The following is a 20,212-nucleotide window of genomic DNA, read 5'->3' on the forward strand; positions in this document are numbered from 1 at the left end:
TAACTACTCCTCGTGCCGACTCTACATGACACCTCGAGTTGAGTTCACTCCTCGAGTTGATTTCACTCCTAGAATTGAGTCCCGAGTCCACGAGTCGACTAACTACTCCTCGTGCTGACTCTACAGGGTTCCTCGAGTTGAGTTTACTCCTCGAGTTGAGTTCACTCCTCGAGTTGAGTCCCGAGTCCACGAGTCGACTAACTACTCCTCGTGCCGACTCTACATAACTCCTCGAGTTGAGTTGATTCCTCGAGTTGAGTTCACTCCTCGAGTCGAGTACCGAGTCCACGAGTCGACTGCCTTCTCCTTGTGCCGACTCTGCATGACTCCTCAAGTTGAGTTCACTCCTCGAGTTGAGTCCCGAGTCCACGAGTCGACTAACTACTCCTTGTGCCGACTCTACATGACTCCTCGAGTAGAGTTCATTCCTCGAGTTGAGTTCACTCCTCGAGTCGTGTACCGAGTCCACGAGTCGACTACCTACTCCTCGTACCAACTCTGCATGACTCCTCGAGTTGAGTTCACTCCTCGAGTTGAGTCCCGAGTCCATGAGTCGACTAACTATTCCTCGTGCCGACTCTACATGACTCCTCGAGTTGAGTTCATTCCTCGAGTTGAGTTCACTCCTCGAGTCGAGTACCGAGTCCACGAGTCGACTACCTACTCCTTGTGCCAACTCTGCATGCCTCGTCGTGTTGACTTCACTCCTCGAGTTGAGGCCCGAGTCCACGAGTCGACTAACTACTCCTCGTGCCGACTCTACATGACTCGTCGAGTTGAGTTCACTCCTCTAGTTGAGTCCCAAGTCCACGAGTCGACTAACTACTCCTCGTGCCGACTCTACATGACACCTTGAGTTGAGTTCACTCCTTGAGTTGATTTCACTCCTAGAATTGAGTCCCGAGTCCACGAGTCGACTAACTAGTCCTCGTGCCGACTCTACAGGGTTCCTCGATTTGAGTTTACTCCTCGAGTTGAGTTCACTCCTGGAGTTGAGTCCCGAGTCCACATGTCGACTACCTACTCCTCGTCCCGACTCTACATGACTCCTCGAGTTGAGTTCATTCCTCGAGTTGAGTTCACTCCTCGAGTCGAGTACCGAGTCCACGAGTCGACTGCCTTCTCCTTGTTCCGACTCTGCATGACTCCTCGAGTTGAGTTCACTCCTCGAGTTGAGTCCCGAGTCCACGAGTCGACTAACTACTCCTCGTGCCGACTCTACATGACTCCTCGAGTTGAGTTCATTCCTCGAGTTGAGTTCACTCCTCGAGTCGAGTACCGAGTCCATGAGTCGACTGCCTTCTCCTTGTGTCGACTCTGCATGACTCCTCGAGTTGAGTTCACTCCTCGAGTTGAGTCCCGAGTCCACGAGTCGACTAACTACTCCTCGTGTCGACTCTACATGACTCCTCGAGTTGAGTTTATTCCTCGAGTTGAGTTCACTCCTCGAGTCGAGTACCGAGTCTACGAGTCGACTACCTACTCCTTGTGCCAACTCTGCATGACTCCTCAAGTTGAGTTCACTCCTCGAGTTGAGTCCCAAGTCCACGAGTCGACTAACTACTCCTCGTGCCGACTCGACATGACTCCTCGAGTTGAGTTCACTCCTCTAGTTGAGTCCCAAGTCCACAAGTCGACTAACTACTCCTCGTGCCGACTCTACATGACACCTCGAGTTGAGTTCATTCCTCGAGTTGATTTCACTCCTAGAATTTAGTCCCGAGTCCACGAGTCGACTAACTATTCCTCGTGCCGACTCTACAGGGTTCCTCGACTTGAGTTTACTCCTCGAGTTGAGTTAACTCCTCGAGTTGAGTCCCGAGTCCACGAGTCGACTAACTACTCCTCGTGCAGACTCTACATGACTTCTCGAGTTGAGTTCATTCCTCGAGTTGAGTTCACTCCTCGAGTCGAGTACCGAGTCCACGAGTCGACTACCTACTCCTCGTACCAACTCTGCATGACTCCTCCAGTTGAGTTCACTCCTCGAGTTGAGACCCGAGTCCACGAGTCGACTAACTACTCCTCGTGCCGACTCTACATGACTCCTCCAATTGAGTTCATTCCTCGAGTTGAGTTCACTCCTCGAGTCGAGTACCGAGTCCACGAGTCGACTACCTACTCCTTGTGCCAACTCTGCATGACTCGTCGAGTTGAGTTCACTCCTCGAGTTGAGTCTCGAGTCCAAGAGTCGACTAACTACTCCTCGTGCCGACTCTACATGACTCCTCGAGTTGAGTTCACTCCTCTAGTTGAGTCCCAAGTCCACGAGTCGACTAACTACTCCTCGTGCCGACTCTACATGACACCTCGAGTTGAGTTCACTCCTCGAGTTGATTTCACTCCTAGAATTGAGTCCCGAGTCCACGAGTCGACTAACTACTCCTCGTGCTGACTCTACAGGGTTCCTCGAGTTGAGTTTACTCCTCGAGTTGAGTTCACTCCTCGAGTTGAGAGCCGAGTCCACGAGTCGACTAACTACTCCTCGTGCCGACTCTACATGACTCCTCGAGTTGAGTTGATTCGTCGAGTTGAGTTCACTCCTCGAGTCGAGTACCGAGTCCACGAGTCGACTGCCTTCTCCTTGTGCCGACTCTGCATGACTCCTCGAGTTGAGTTCACTCCTCGAGTTGAGTCCCGAGTCCACGAGTCGACTAACTACTCCTTGTGCCGACTCTACATGACTCCTCGAGTAGAGTTCATTCCTCGAGTTGAGTTCACTCCTCGAGTCGTGTACCGAGTCCACGAGTCGACTACCTACTCCTCGTACCAACTCTGCATGACTCCTCGAGTTGAGTTCACTCCTCGAGTTGAGTCCCGAGTCCATGAGTCGACTAACTACTCCTCGTGCCGACTCTACATGACTCCTCGAGTTGAGTTCACTCCTCTAGTTGAGTCCCAAGTCCACGAGTCGACTAACTACTCCTCGTGCCGACTCTACATGACACCTCGAGTTGAGTTCACTCCTCGAGTTGATTTCACTCCTAGAATTGAGTCCCGAGTCCACGAGTCGACTAACTACTCCTCGTGCTGACTCTACAGGGTTCCTCGAGTTGAGTTTACTCCTCGAGTTGAGTTCACTCCTCGAGTTGAGTCCCGAGTCCACGAGTCGACTAACTACTCCTCGTGCCGACTCTACATAACTCCTCGAGTTTAGTTGATTCCTCGAGTTGAGTTCACTCCTCGAGTCGAGTACCGAGTCCACGAGTCGACTGCCTTCTCCTTGTGCCGACTCTGCATGACTCCTCAAGTTGAGTTCACTCCTCGAGTTGAGTCCCGAGTCCACGAGTCGACTAACTACTCCTTGTGCCGACTCTACATGACTCCTCGAGTAGAGTTCATTCCTCGAGTTGAGTTCACTCCTCGAGTCGTGTACCGAGTCCACGAGTCGACTACCTACTCCTCGTACCAACTCTGCATGACTCCTCGAGTTGAGTTCACTCCTCGAGTTGAGTCCCGAGTCCATGAGTCGACTAACTATTCCTCGTGCCGACTCTACATGACTCCTCGAGTTGAGTTCATTCCTCGAGTTGAGTTCACTCCTCGAGTCGAGTACCGAGTCCACGAGTCGACTACCTACTCCTTGTGCCAACTCTGCATGCCTCGTCGTGTTGACTTCACTCCTCGAGTTGAGGCCCGAGTCCACGAGTCGACTAACTACTCCTCGTGCCGACTCTACATGACTCGTCGAGTTGAGTTCACTCCTCTAGTTGAGTCCCAAGTCCACGAGTCGACTAACTACTCCTCGTGCCGACTCTACATGACACCTTGAGTTGAGTTCACTCCTTGAGTTGTTTTCACTCCTAGAATTGAGTCCCGAGTCCACGAGTCGACTAACTAGTCCTCGTGCCGACTCTACAGGGTTCCTCGATTTGAGTTTACTCCTCGAGTTGAGTTCACTCCTGGAGTTGAGTCCCGAGTCCACATGTCGACTACCTACTCCTCGTCCCGACTCTACATGACTCCTCGAGTTGAGTTCATTCCTCGAGTTGAGTTCACTCCTCGAGTCGAGTACCGAGTCCACGAGTCGACTGCCTTCTCCTTGTTCCGACTCTGCATGACTCCTCGAGTTGAGTTCACTCCTCGAGTTGAGTCCCGAGTCCACGAGTCGACTAACTACTCCTCGTGCCGACTCTACATGACTCCTCGAGTTGAGTTCATTCCTCGAGTTGAGTTCACTCCTCGAGTCGAGTACCGAGTCCACGAGTCGACTACTTACTCCTTGTGCTAACTCTGCATGACTCCTCGAGTTGAGTTCACTCCTCGAGTTGAGTCCCGAGTCCACGAGTCGACTAACTACTCCTCGTGCCGACTCTACATGACTCCTCGAGTTGAGTTCACTCCTCGAGTCGTGTACCGAGTCCACGAGTCGACTACCTACTCCTCGTACCAACTCTGCATGACTCCTCGAGTTGAGTCCCGAGTCCTTGAGTCGACTAACTACTCCTCGTGCCGACTCTACATGACTCCTCGAGTTGAGTTCACTCCTCTAGTTGAGTCCCAAGTCCACGAGTCGACTAACTACTCCTCGTGCCGACTCTACATGACACCTCGAGTTGAGTTCACTCCTCGAGTTGATTTCACTCCTAGAATTGAGTCCCGAGTCCACGAGTCGACTAACTACTCCTCGTGCTGACTCTACAGGGTTCCTCGAGTTGAGTTTACTCCTCGAGTTGAGTTCACTCCTCGAGTTGAGTCCCGAGTCCACGAGTCGACTAACTACTCCTCGTGCCGACTCTACATAACTCCTCGAGTTGAGTTGATTCCTCGAGTTGAGTTCACTCCTCGAGTCGAGTACCGAGTCCACGAGTCGACTGCCTTCTCCTTGTGCCGACTCTGCATGACTCCTCAAGTTGAGTTCACTCCTCGAGTTGAGTCCCGAGTCCACGAGTCGACTAACTACTCCTTGTGCCGACTCTACATGACTCCTCGAGTAGAGTTCATTCCTCGAGTTGAGTTCACTCCTCGAGTCGTGTACCGAGTCCACGAGTCGACTACCTACTCCTCGTACCAACTCTGCATGACTCCTCGAGTTGAGTTCACTCCTCGAGTTGAGTCCCGAGTCCATGAGTCGACTAACTATTCCTCGTGCCGACTCTACATGACTCCTCGAGTTGAGTTCATTCCTCGAGTTGAGTTCACTCCTCGAGTCGAGTACCGAGTCCACGAGTCGACTACCTACTCCTTGTGCCAACTCTGCATGCCTCGTCGTGTTGACTTCACTCCTCGAGTTGAGGCCCGAGTCCACGAGTCGACTAACTACTCCTCGTGCCGACTCTACATGACTCGTCGAGTTGAGTTCACTCCTCTAGTTGAGTCCCAAGTCCACGAGTCGACTAACTACTCCTCGTGCCGACTCTACATGACACCTTGAGTTGAGTTCACTCCTTGAGTTGATTTCACTCCTAGAATTGAGTCCCGAGTCCACGAGTCGACTAACTAGTCCTCGTGCCGACTCTACAGGGTTCCTCGATTTGAGTTTACTCCTCGAGTTGAGTTCACTCCTGGAGTTGAGTCCCGAGTCCACATGTCGACTACCTACTCCTCGTCCCGACTCTACATGACTCCTCGAGTTGAGTTCATTCCTCGAGTTGAGTTCACTCCTCGAGTCGAGTACCGAGTCCACGAGTCGACTGCCTTCTCCTTGTTCCGACTCTGCATGACTCCTCGAGTTGAGTTCACTCCTCGAGTTGAGTCCCGAGTCCACGAGTCGACTAACTACTCCTCGTGCCGACTCTACATGACTCCTCGAGTTGAGTTCATTCCTCGAGTTGAGTTCACTCCTCGAGTCGAGTACCGAGTCCACGAGTCGACTACTTACTCCTTGTGCTAACTCTGCATGACTCCTCGAGTTGAGTTCACTCCTCGAGTTGAGTCCCGAGTCCACGAGTCGACTAACTACTCCTCGTGCCGACTCTACATGACTCCTCGAGTTGAGTTCACTCCTCGAGTCGTGTACCGAGTCCACGAGTCGACTACCTACTCCTCGTACCAACTCTGCATGACTCCTCGAGTTGAGTTCACTCCTCGAGTTGAGTCCCGAGTCCATGAGTCGACTAACTACTCCTCGTGCCGACTCTACATGACTCCTCGAGTTGAGTTCACTCCTCTAGTTGAGTCCCAAGTCCACGAGTCGACTAACTACTCCTCGTGCCGACTCTACATGACACCTCGAGTTGAGTTCACTCCTCGAGTTGATTTCACTCCTAGAATTGAGTCCCGAGTCCACGAGTCGACTAACTACTCCTCGTGCTGACTCTACAGGGTTCCTCGAGTTGAGTTTACTCCTCGAGTTGAGTTCACTCCTCGAGTTGAGTCCCGAGTCCACGAGTCGACTAACTACTCCTCGTGCCGACTCTACATAACTCCTCGAGTTGAGTTGATTCCTCGAGTTGAGTTCACTCCTCGAGTCGAGTACCGAGTCCACGAGTCGACTGCCTTCTCCTTGTGCCGACTCTGCATGACTCCTCAAGTTGAGTTCACTCCTCGAGTTGAGTCCCGAGTCCACGAGTCGACTAACTACTCCTTGTGCCGACTCTACATGACTCCTCGAGTAGAGTTCATTCCTCGAGTTGAGTTCACTCCTCGAGTCGTGTACCGAGTCCACGAGTCGACTACCTACTCCTCGTACCAACTCTGCATGACTCCTCGAGTTGAGTTCACTCCTCGAGTTGAGTCCCGAGTCCATGAGTCGACTAACTATTCCTCGTGCCGACTCTACATGACTCCTCGAGTTGAGTTCATTCCTCGAGTTGAGTTCACTCCTCGAGTCGAGTACCGAGTCCACGAGTCGACTACCTACTCCTTGTGCCAACTCTGCATGCCTCGTCGTGTTGACTTCACTCCTCGAGTTGAGGCCCGAGTCCACGAGTCGACTAACTACTCCTCGTGCCGACTCTACATGACTCGTCGAGTTGAGTTCACTCCTCTAGTTGAGTCCCAAGTCCACGAGTCGACTAACTACTCCTCGTGCCGACTCTACATGACACCTTGAGTTGAGTTCACTCCTTGAGTTGATTTCACTCCTAGAATTGAGTCCCGAGTCCACGAGTCGACTAACTAGTCCTCGTGCCGACTCTACAGGGTTCCTCGATTTGAGTTTACTCCTCGAGTTGAGTTCACTCCTGGAGTTGAGTCCCGAGTCCACATGTCGACTACCTACTCCTCGTCCCGACTCTACATGACTCCTCGAGTTGAGTTCATTCCTCGAGTTGAGTTCACTCCTCGAGTCGAGTACCGAGTCCACGAGTCGACTGCCTTCTCCTTGTTCCGACTCTGCATGACTCCTCGAGTTGAGTTCACTCCTCGAGTTGAGTCCCGAGTCCACGAGTCGACTAACTACTCCTCGTGCCGACTCTACATGACTCCTCGAGTTGAGTTCATTCCTCGAGTTGAGTTCACTCCTCGAGTCGAGTACCGAGTCCACGAGTCGACTACTTACTCCTTGTGCTAACTCTGCATGACTCCTCGAGTTGAGTTCACTCCTCGAGTTGAGTCCCGAGTCCACGAGTCGACTAACTACTCCTCGTGCCGACTCTACATGACTCCTCGAGTTGAGTTCACTCCTCTAGTTGAGTCCCAAGTCCACGAGTCGACTAAATACTCCTCGTGCCGACTCTACATGACACCTCGAGTTGAGTTCACTCCTCGAGTTGATTTCACTCCTAGAATTTAGTCCCGAGTCCACGAGTCGACTAACTACTCCTCGTGCCGACTCTACAGGGTTCCTCGAGTTGAGTTTACTCCTCGAGTTGAGTTCACTCGTCGAGTTGAGTCCCGAGTCCACGAGTCGAATAACTACTCCTCGTGCCGACTCTACATGACTCCTCGAGTTGAGTTCATTCCTCGAGTAGAGTTCACTCCTCGAGTCGAGTACCGAGTCCACGAGTCGACTACCTACTCCTCGTACCAACTCTGCATGACTCCTCGAGTTGAGTTCACTCCTCGAGTTGAGTCCCGAGTCCATGAGTCGACTAACTTCTCCTCGTGCCGACTCTACATGACTCCTCGAGTTGAGTTCACTCCTCTAGTTGAGTCCCAGGTCCACGAGTCCACTAACTACTCCTCGTGCCGACTCTACATGACACCTCGAGTTGAGTTCACTCCTCGAGTTGATTTCACTCCTAGAGTTGAGTCCCTAGTCCACGAGGCGACTAACTACTCCTCGTGCCAACTCTGCATGACTCCTCGAGTTGAGTTCACTCCTCGAGTTGAGTCCCGAGTCCACGAGTCGACTAACTACTCCTCGTGCCGACTCTACATGACTCCTCGAGTTGAGTTCACTCCTCTAGTTGAGTCCCAAGTCCACGAGTCGACTAACTACTCCTCGTGCCAACTCTACATGACACCTCGAGTTGATTTCACTCCTAGAATTTAGTCCCGAGCCCACGAGTCGACTAACTACTCCTCGTGCCGACTCCATAGGGTTCCTCGAGTTGAGTTTACTCCTCGAGTTGAGTTCACTCCTCGAGTTGAGTCCCGAGTCCACGAGTCGACTAACTACTCCTCGTGCCGACTCTACATGACTCCTCGAGTTGAGTTCATTCCTCGAGTTGAGTTCACTCCTCTAGTCGAGTACCGAGTCCACGAGTCGACTACTTACTCCTTGTGCTAACTCTGCATGACTCCTCGAGTTGAGTTCACTCCTCGAGTTGAGTCCCGAGTCCACGAGTCGACTAACTACTCCTCGTGCCGACTCTACATGACTCCTCGAGTTGAGTTCACTCCTCTAGTTGAGTCCCAAGTCCACGAGTCGACTAACTACTCCTCGTGCCGACTCTACATGACACCTCGAGTTGAGTTCACTCCTCGAGTTGATTTCACTTCTAGAATTTAGTCCCGAGTCCACGAGTCGACTAACTACTCCTCGTGCCGACTATACAGGGTTCCTCGAGTTGAGTTTACTCCTCGAGTTGAGTTCACTCCTCTAGTTGAGTCCCGAGTCCACGAGTCGAATAACTACTCCTCGACCGACTCTACATGACTCCTCGAGTTGAGTTCACTCCTCTAGTTGAGTCCCAAGTCCACGAGTCGACTAACTACTCCTCGTGCCGACTCTACATGACACCTCGAGTTGAGTTCACTCCTCGAGTTGATTTCACTCCTAGAATTTAGTCCCGAGTCCACGAGTCGACTAACTACTCCTCGTGCCGACTCTACAGGGTTCCTCGAGTTGAGTTTACTCCTCGAGTTGAGTTCACTCCTCGAGTTGAGTCCCGAGTCCACGAGTCGACTAACTACTCCTCGTGCCGACTCTACATGACTCCTCGAGTTGAGTTCATTCCTCGAGTTGAGTTCACTCCTCGAGTCGAGTACCGAGTCCACGAGTCGACTACTTACTCCTTGTGCTAACTCTGCATGACTCCTCGAGTTGAGTTCACTCCTCGAGTTGAGTCCCGAGTCCACGAGTCGACTAACTACTCCTCGTGCCGACTCTACATGACTCCTCGAGTTCAGTTCACTCCTCTAGTTGAGTCCCAAGTCCACGAGTCGACTAACTACTCCGCGTGCCTACTCTACATGACACCTCGAGTTGAGTTCACTCCTCGAGTTGATTTCACTCCTAGAATTTAGTCCCGAGTCCACGAGTCGACTAACTACTCCTCGTGCCGACTCTACAGGGTTCCTAGAGTTGAGTTCACTCCTCGAGTTGAGTCCCGAGTCTACGAGTCGACTAACTACTCCTCGTGCCGACTCTACAGGGTTCCTAGAGTTGAGTTCACTCCTCGAGTTGAGTCCCGAGTCCACGAGTCGACTAACTACTCCTCGTGCCGACTCTACATGACTCCTCGAGTTGAGTTCATTCCTCGAGTTGAGTTCACTCCTCGAGTCGAGTACCGAGTCCACGAGTCGACTACCTACTCCTTGTGCTAACTCTGCATGACTCCTCGAGTTGAGTTCACTCCTCGAGTTGAGTCCCGAGTCCACGAGTCGACTAACTACTCCTCGTGCCGACTCTACATGACTCCTCGAGTTGAGTTCACTCCTCTAGTTGAGTCCCAAGTCCACGAGTCGACTAACTACTCCTCGTGCCGACTCTACATGACACCTCGAGTTGAGTTCACTCCTCGAGTTGATTTCACTTCTAGAATTTAGTCCCGAGTCCACGAGTCGACTAACTACTCCTCGTGCCGACTATACAGGGTTCCTCGAGTTGAGTTTACTCCTCGAGTTGAGTTCACTCCTCTAGTTGAGTCCCGAGTCCACGAGTCGAATAACTACTCCTCGACCGACTCTACATGACTCCTCGAGTTGAGTTCACCACTCTAGTTGAGTCCCAAGTCCACGAGTCGACTAACTACTCCTCGTGCCGACTCTACATGACACCTCGAGTTGAGTTCACTCCTCGAGTTGATTTCACTCCTAGAATTTAGTCCCGAGTCCACGAGTCGACTAACTACTCCTCGTGCCGACTCTACAGGGTTCCTCGAGTTGAGTTTACTCCTCGAGTTGAGTTCACTCCTCGAGTTGAGTCCCGAGTCCACGAGTCGACTAACTACTCCTCGTGCCGACTCTACATGACTCCTCGAGTTGAGTTCATTCCTCGAGTTGAGTTCACTCCTCGAGTTGAGTCCCGAGTCCACGAGTCGACTAACTACTCCTCGTGCCGACTCTACATGACTCCTCGAGTTGAGTTCATTCCTCGAGTTGAGTTCACTCCTCGAGTCGAGTACCGAGTCCACGAGTCGACTACTTACTCCTTGTGCTAACTCTGCATGACTCCTCGAGTTGAGTTCACTCCTCGAGTTGAGTCCCGAGTCCACGAGTCGACTAACTACTCCTCGTGCCGACTCTACATGACTCCTCGAGTTGAGTTCACTCCTCTAGTTGAGTCCCAAGTCCACGAGTCGACTAACTACTCCTCGTGCCGACTCTACATGACACCTCGAGTTGAGTTCACTCCTCGAGTTGATTTCACTCCTAGAATTTAGTCCCGAGTCCACGAGTCGACTAACTACTCCTCGTGCCGACTCTACAGGGTTCCTAGAGTTGAGTTCACTCCTCGAGTTGAGTCCCGAGTCCACGAGTCGACTAACTACTCCTCGTGCCGACTCTACATGACTCCTCGAGTTGAGTTCATTCCTCGAGTTGAGTTCACTCCTCGAGTCGAGTACCGAGTCCACGAGTCGACTACCTACTCCTTGTGCTAACTCTGCATGACTCCTCGAGTTGAGTTCACTCCTCGAGTTGAGTCCCGAGTCCACGAGTCGAATAACTACTCCTCGTACCGACTCTACATGACTCCTCGAGTTGAGTTCACTCCTCTAGTTGAGTCCCAAGTCCACGAGTCGACTAACTACTCCTCGTGCTGACTCTACATGACACCTCGAGTTGAATTCACTCCTCGAGTTGATTTCACTCCTAGAATTTAGTCCCGAGTCCACGAGTCGACTAACTACTCCTCGTGCCGACTCTACAGGGTTCCTCGAGTTGAGTCTCGAGTTGAGTTCACTCCTCGAGTTGAGTCCCGAGTCCACGAGTCGACTAACTACTCCTCGTGCCGACTCTACATGACTCCTCGAGTTGAGTTCATTCCTCGAGTTGAGTTCACTCCTCGAGTCGAGTACCGAGTCCACGAGTCGACTACCTACTCCTCGTGCTAACTCTGCATGACTCCTCGAGTTGAGTTCACTCCTTGAGTTGAGTCCCGAGTCCACGAGTCGACTAACTACTCCTCGTGCCGACTCTACATGACTCCTCGAGTTGAGTTCACTCCTCTAGTTGAGTCCCAAGTCCACGAGTCGACTAACTACTCCTCGTGCCGACTCTACATGACACCTCGAGTTGAGTTCACTCCTCGAGTTGATTTCACTCCTAGAATTTAGTCCCGAGTCCACGAGTCGACTAACTACTCCTCGTGCCGACTCTACAGGGTTCCTAGAGTTGAGTTCACTCCTCGAGTTGAGTCCCGAGTCCACGAGTCGACTAACTACTCCTCGTGCCGACTCTACATGACTCCTCGAGTTGAGTTCATTCCTCGAGTTGAGTTCACTCCTCGAGTCGAGTACCGAGTCCACGAGTCGACTACCTACTCCTTGTGCTAACTCTGCATGACTCCTCGAGTTGAGTTCACTCCTCGAGTTGAGTCCCGAGTCAACGAGTCAACTAACTACTCCTCGTGCCGACTCTACATGACTCCTCGAGTTGAGTTCACTCCTCTAGTTGAGTCCCAATTCCACGAGTCGACTAACTACTCCTCGTGCCGACTCTACATGACACCTCGAGTTGAGTTCACTCCTCGAGTTGATTTCACTCCTAGAATTTAGTCCCGAGTCCACGAGTCGACTAACTACTCCTCGTGCCGACTATACAGGGTTCCTCGAGTTGAGTTTACTCCTCGAGTTGAGTTCACTCCTCGAGTTTAGTCCCGAGTCCACGAGTCGAATAACTACTTCTCGTACCGACTCTACATGACTCCTCGAGTTGAGTTCACTCCTCTAGTTGAGTCCCAAGTCCACGAGTCGACTAACTACTCCTCGTGCCGACGCTACATGACACCTCGAGTTGAGTTCACTCCTCGAGTTGATTTCACTCCTAGAATTTAGTCCCGAGTCCACGAGTCGACTAACTACTCCTCGTGCTGACTCTACAGGGTTCCTCGAGTTGAGTTTACTCCTCGAGTTGAGTTCACTCCTCGAGTTGAGTCCCAAGTCCACGAGTCGACTAACTACTCCTCGTGCCGACTCTACATGACTCCTCGAGTTGAGTTCATTCCTCGAGTTGAGTTCACTCCTCGAGTCGAGTACCGAGTCCACGAGTCGACTACCTACTCCTTGTGCCAACTCTGCATGACTCCTCGAGTTGAGTTCACACCTCGAGTTGAGTCCCGAGTCCACGACTCGACTAACTACTCCTCGTGCCGACTCTACATGACTCCTCGAGTTGAGTTCACTCCTCTAGTTGAGTCCCAAGTCCGCGAGTCGACTAACTACTCCTCGTGCCGACTCTACATGACACCTCGAGTTGAGTTCACTCCTCGAGTTGATTTCACTCCTAGAATTGAGTCCCGAGTCCATGAGTCGACTAACTACTCCTCGTGCCGACTCTACATGACACCTCGAGTTGAGTTCACTCCTCGAGTTGATTTCACTCCTAGAATTTAGTCCCGAGTCCACGAGTCGACTAACTACTCCTCGTGCCGACTCTACAGGGTTCCTCGAGTTGAGTTTACTCCTCGAGTTGAGTTCACTCCTCGAGTTGAGTCCCGAGTCCACGAGTCGACTAACTACTCCTCGTGCCGACTCTACATGACTCCTCGAGTTGAGTTCATTCCTCGAGTTGAGTTCACTCCTCGAGTCGAGTACCGAGTCCACGAGTCGACTACTTACTCCTTGTGCTAACTCTGCATGACTCCTCGAGTTGAGTTCACTCCTCGAGTTGAGTCCCGAGTCCACGAGTCGACTAACTACTCCTCGTGCCGACTCTACATGACTCCTCGAGTTCAGTTCACTCCTCTAGTTGAGTCCCAAGTCCACGAGTCGACTAACTACTCCGCGTGCCTACTCTACATGACACCTCGAGTTGAGTTCACTCCTCGAGTTGATTTCACTCCTAGAATTTAGTCCCGAGTCCACGAGTCGACTAACTACTCCTCGTGCCGACTCTACAGGGTTCCTAGAGTTGAGTTCACTCCTCGAGTTGAGTCCCGAGTCTACGAGTCGACTAACTACTCCTCGTGCCGACTCTACAGGGTTCCTAGAGTTGAGTTCACTCCTCGAGTTGAGTCCCGAGTCCACGAGTCGACTAACTACTCCTCGTGCCGACTCTACATGACTCCTCGAGTTGAGTTCATTCCTCGAGTTGAGTTCACTCCTCGAGTCGAGTACCGAGTCCACGAGTCGACTACCTACTCCTTGTGCTAACTCTGCATGACTCCTCGAGTTGAGTTCACTCCTCGAGTTGAGTCCCGAGTCCACGAGTCGACTAACTACTCCTCGTGCCGACTCTACATGACTCCTCGAGTTGAGTTCACTCCTCTAGTTGAGTCCCAAGTCCACGAGTCGACTAACTACTCCTCGTGCCGACTCTACATGACACCTCGCGTTGAGTTCACTCCTCGAGTTGATTTCACTTCTAGAATTTAGTCCCGAGTCCACGAGTCGACTAACTACTCCTCGTGCCGACTATACAGGGTTCCTCGAGTTGAGTTTACTCCTCGAGTTGAGTTCACTCCTCTAGTTGAGTCCCGAGTCCACGAGTCGAATAACTACTCCTCGACCGACTCTACATGACTCCTCGAGTTGAGTTCACCACTCTAGTTGAGTCCCAAGTCCACGAGTCGACTAACTACTCCTCGTGCCGACTCTACATGACACCTCGAGTTGAGTTCACTCCTCGAGTTGATTTCACTCCTAGAATTTAGTCCCGAGTCCACGAGTCGACTAACTACTCCTCGTGCCGACTCTACAGGGTTCCTCGAGTTGAGTTTACTCCTCGAGTTGAGTTCACTCCTCGAGTTGAGTCCCGAGTCCACGAGTCGACTAACTACTCCTCGTGCCGACTCTACATGACTCCTCGAGTTGAGTTCATTCCTCGAGTTGAGTTCACTCCTCGAGTTGAGTCCCGAGTCCACGAGTCGACTAACTACTCCTCGTGCCGACTCTACATGACTCCTCGAGTTGAGTTCATTCCTCGAGTTGAGTTCACTCCTCGAGTCGAGTACCGAGTCCACGAGTCGACTACTTACTCCTTGTGCTAACTCTGCATGACTCCTCGAGTTGAGTTCACTCCTCGAGTTGAGTCCCGAGTCCACGAGTCGACTAACTACTCCTCGTGCCGACTCTACATGACTCCTCGAGTTGAGTTCACTCCTCTAGTTGAGTCCCAAGTCCACGAGTCGACTAACTACTCCTCGTGCCGACTCTACATGACACCTCGAGTTGAGTTCACTCCTCGAGTTGATTTCACTCCTAGAATTTAGTCCCGAGTCCACGAGTCGACTAACTACTCCTCGTGCCGACTCTACAGGGTTCCTAGAGTTGAGTTCACTCCTCGAGTTGAGTCCCGAGTCCACGAGTCGACTAACTACTCCTCGTGCCGACTCTACATGACTCCTCGAGTTGAGTTCATTCCTCGAGTTGAGTTCACTCCTCGAGTCGAGTACCGAGTCCACGAGTCGACTACCTACTCCTTGTGCTAACTCTGCATGACTCCTCGAGTTGAGTTCACTCCTCGAGTTGAGTCCCGAGTCCACGAGTCGAATAACTACTCCTCGTACCGACTCTACATGACTCCTCGAGTTGAGTTCACTCCTCTAGTTGAGTCCCAAGTCCACGAGTCGACTAACTACTCCTCGTGCTGACTCTACATGACACCTCGAGTTGAATTCACTCCTCGAGTTGATTTCACTCCTAGAATTTAGTCCCGAGTCCACGAGTCGACTAACTACTCCTCGTGCCGACTCTACAGGGTTCCTCGAGTTGAGTCTCGAGTTGAGTTCACTCCTCGAGTTGAGTCCCGAGTCCACGAGTCGACTAACTACTCCTCGTGCCGACTCTACATGACTCCTCGAGTTGAGTTCATTCCTCGAGTTGAGTTCACTCCTCGAGTCGAGTACCGAGTCCACGAGTCGACTACCTACTCCTCGTGCTAACTCTGCATGACTCCTCGAGTTGAGTTCACTCCTTGAGTTGAGTCCCGAGTCCACGAGTCGACTAACTACTCCTCGTGCCGACTCTACATGACTCCTCGAGTTGAGTTCACTCCTCTAGTTGAGTCCCAAGTCCACGAGTCGACTAACTACTCCTCGTGCCGACTCTACATGACACCTCGAGTTGAGTTCACTCCTCGAGTTGATTTCACTCCTAGAATTTAGTCCCGAGTCCACGAGTCGACTAACTACTCCTCGTGCCGACTCTACAGGGTTCCTAGAGTTGAGTTCACTCCTCGAGTTGAGTCCCGAGTCCACGAGTCGACTAACTACTCCTCGTGCCGACTCTACATGACTCCTCGAGTTGAGTTCATTCCTCGAGTTGAGTTCACTCCTCGAGTCGAGTACCGAGTCCACGAGTCGACTACCTACTCCTTGTGCTAACTCTGCATGACTCCTCGAGTTGAGTTCACTCCTCGAGTTGAGTCCCGAGTCAACGAGTCAACTAACTACTCCTCGTGCCGACTCTACATGACTCCTCGAGTTGAGTTCACTCCTCTAGTTGAGTCCCAATTCCACGAGTCGACTAACTACTCCTCGTGCCGACTCTACATGACACCTCGAGTTGAGTTCACTCCTCGAGTTGATTTCACTCCTAGAATTTAGTCCCGAGTCCACGAGTCGACTAACTACTCCTCGTGCCGACTATACAGGGTTCCTCGAGTTGAGTTTACTCCTCGAGTTGAGTTCACTCCTCGAGTTTAGTCCCGAGTCCACGAGTCGAATAACTACTTCTCGTACCGACTCTACATGACTCCTCGAGTTGAGTTCACTCCTCTAGTTGAGTCCCAAGTCCACGAGTCGACTAACTACTCCTCGTGCCGACTCTACATGACACCTCGAGTTGAGTTCACTCCTCGAGTTGATTTCACTCCTAGAATTTAGTCCCGAGTCCACGAGTCGACTAACTACTCCTCGTGCTGACTCTACAGGGTTCCTCGAGTTGAGTTTACTCCTCGAGTTGAGTTCACTCCTCGAGTTGAGTCCCAAGTCCACGAGTCGACTAACTACTCCTCGTGCCGACTCTACATGACTCCTCGAGTTGAGTTCATTCCTCGAGTTGAGTTCACTCCTCGAGTCGAGTACCGAGTCCACGAGTCGACTACCTACTCCTTGTGCCAACTCTGCATGACTCCTCGAGTTGAGTTCACACCTCGAGTTGAGTATCGAGTCCACGACTCGACTAACTACTCCTCGTGCCGACTCTACATGACTCCTCGAGTTGAGTTCACTCCTCTAGTTGAGTCCCAAGTCCGCGAGTCGACTAACTACTCCTCGTGCCGACTCTACATGACACCTCGAGTTGAGTTCACTCCTCGAGTTGATTTCACTCCTAGAATTGAGTCCCGAGTCCATGAGTCGACTAACTACTCCTCGTGCCGACTCTACATGACTCCTCGAGTTGAGTTCATTCCTCGAGCTGAGTTCACTCCTCGAGTCGAGTACCGAGTCCACGAGTCGACTACCTACTCCTCGTACCAACTCTGCATGACTCCTCGAGTTGAGTTCACTCCTCGAGTTGAGTTCACTCCTCGAGTTCGGTCCCGAGTCCATGAGTCGACTAACTACTCCTCGTGCCGACTCTACATGACTCCTCGAGTTGAGTCCCGAGTCCACGAGTCGACTAACTACTCCTCGTGCCGACTCTACATGACTCCTCGAGTTGAGTTCATTCCTCGAGTTGAGTTCACTCCTCGAGTCGAGTACCGAGTCCACGAGTCGACTACCTACTCCTTGTGCCACCTCTGCATGCCTCGTCGTGTTGAGTTCACTCCTCGAGTTGAGTCCCGAGTCCACGAGTCGACTAACTACTCCTCGTGCCGACTCTACATGACTCCTCGAGTTGAGTTCACTCCTCTAGTTGAGTCCCAAGTCCACGAGTCGACTAACTACTCCTCGTGCCGACTCTACATGACACCTCGAGTTGAGTTCACTCCTCGAGTTGATTTCACTCCTAGAATTGAGTCCCGAGTCCACGAGTCGACTAACTACTCCTCGTGCCGACTTTACAGGGTTCCTCGAGTTGAGTTTACTCCTCGAGTTGAGTTCACTCCTCGAGTTGAGTCCCGAGTCCACGAGTCGACTAACTACTCCTCGTGCCGACTCTACATGACTCCTCGAGTTGAGTTTACTCCCCGAGTCGAGTACCGAGTCCACGAGTCGACTACCTACTCCTTGTGTCGACTCTGCATGACTCCTCGAGTTGAGTTCACTCCTCGAGTTGAGTCCCGAGTCCACGAGTCAACTAACTACTCCTTGTGCCGACTCTACATGATTCCTCGAGTTGAGTTCATTCCTCGAGTTGAGTTCACTCCTCGAGTCGAGTACCGAGTCTACAAGTCGACTACCTACTCCTTGTGCCAACTCTGCATGACTCCTCGAGTTGAGTTCAGTCCTCGAGTTGAGTCCCGAGTCCACGAGTCGACTAACTACTCCTCGTGCCGACTCTACATGACTCGTCGAGTTGAGTTCACTCCTCTAGTTGAGTCCCAAGTCCACGAGTCGACTAACTACTCCTCGTGCCGACTCTACATGACACCTCGAGTTGAGTTCACTCCTCGAGTTGATTTCACTCCTAGAATTGAGTCCCGAGTCCACGAGTCGACTAACTACTCCTCGTGCCGACTCTACAGGGTTCCTCGATTTGAGTTTACTCCTCGAGTTGAGTTCACTCCTGGGGTTGACTCCCGAGTCCACATGTCGACTAACTACTCCTCGTCCCGACTCTACATGACTCCTCGAGTTGAGTTCATTCCTCGAGTTGAGTTCACTCCTCGAGTCGAGTACCGAGTCCACGAGTCGACTGCCTTCTCCTTGTGCTGACTCTGCATGACTCCTCGAGTTGAGTTCACTCCTCGAGTTGAGTCCCGAGTCCACGAGTCGACTAACTACTCCTCGTGCCGACTCTACATGACTCCTCGAGTTGAGTTCATTCCTCGAGTTGAGTTCACTCCTCGAGTCGAGTACCGAGTCCACGAGTCGACTACCTACTCCTTGTGCTAACTCTGCATGACTCCTCGAGTTGAGTTCAGTCCTCGAGTTGAGTCCCGAGTCCACGAGTCGACTAACTACTCCTCGTGCCGACTCTACATGACTCCTCGAGTTGAGTTCACTCCTCTAGTTGAGTCCCAATTCCACGAGTCGACTAACTACTCCTCGTGCCGACTCTACATGACACCTCGAGTTGAGTTCACTCCTCGAGTTGATTTCACTCCTAGAATTTAGTTCCGAGTCCACGAGTCGACTAACTACTCCTCGTGCCGACTATACAGGGTTCCTCGAGTTGAGTTTACTCCTCGAGTTGAGTTCACTCCTCGAGTTGAGTCTCGAGTCCACGAGTCGACTAACTACTCCTCGTGCCGACTCTACATGACTCCTCGAGTTGAGTTCACTCCTCTAGTTGAGTCCCAAGTCCACGAGTCGACTAACTACTCCTCGTGCCGACTCTACATGACACCTCGAGTTGAGTTCACTCCTCGAGTTGATTTCACTCCTAGAATTGAGTCCCGAGTCCACGAGTCGACTAACTACTCCTCGTGCCGACTCTACAGGGTTCCTCGAGTTGAGTTTACTCCTCGAGTTGAGTTCACTCCTCGAGTTGAGTCCCGAGTCCACGAGTCGACTAACTACTCCTCGTGCCGACTCTACATGACTCCTCGAGTTGAGTTCACTCCTCGAGTCGTGTACCGAGTCCACGATTCGACTCCCTACTCCTTGTGCCAACTCTGCATCACTCCTCGAGTTGAGTTCACACCTCGAGTTGAGTCCCGAGTCCACGACTCGACTAACTACTCCTCGTGCCGAGTCTACATGACTCCTCGAGTTGAGTTCACTCCTCTAGTTGAGTCCCAAGTCCGCGAGTCGACTAACTACTCCTCGTGCCGACTCTACATGACACCTCGAGTTGAGTTCACTCCTCGAGTTGATTTCACTCCTAGAATTGAGTCCCGAGTCCATGAGTCGACTAACTACTCCTCGTGCCGACTCTACATGACTCCTCGAGTTGAGTTCATTCCTCGAGCTGAGTTCACTCCTCGAGTCGAGTACCGAGTCCACGAGTCGACTACCTACTCCTCGTACCAACTCTGCATGACTCCTCGAGTTGAGTTCACTCCTCGAGTTGAGTTCACTCCTCGAGTTGAGTCCCGAGTCCATGAGTCGACTAACTACTCCTCGTGCCGACTCTACATGACTCCTCGAGTTGAGTCCCGAGTCCACGAGTCGACTAACTACTCCTCGTGCCGACTCTACATGACTCCTCGAGTTGAGTTCATTCCTCGAGTTGAGTTCACTCCTCGAGTCGAGTACCGAGTCCACGAGTCGACTACCTACTCCTTGTGCCACCTCTGCATGCCTCGTCGTGTTGAGTTCACTCCTCGAGTTGAGTCCCGAGTCCACGAGTCGACTAACTACTCCTCGTGCCGACTCTACATGACTCGTCGAGTTGAGTTCACTCCTCTAGTTGAGTCCCAAGTCCACGAGTCGACTAACTACTCCTCGTGCCGACTCTACATGACACCTCGAGTTCAGTTCACTCCTCGAGTTGATTTCACTCCTAGAATT

The sequence above is a fragment of the Urtica dioica genome, chromosome 1 (assembly GCF_054948205.1).
Source record: "Urtica dioica subsp. dioica isolate 48M chromosome 1, U.dioica_male_clone48M_v1_H2, whole genome shotgun sequence".
In the NCBI taxonomy this organism is placed as follows: domain Eukaryota; kingdom Viridiplantae; phylum Streptophyta; class Magnoliopsida; order Rosales; family Urticaceae; genus Urtica; species Urtica dioica.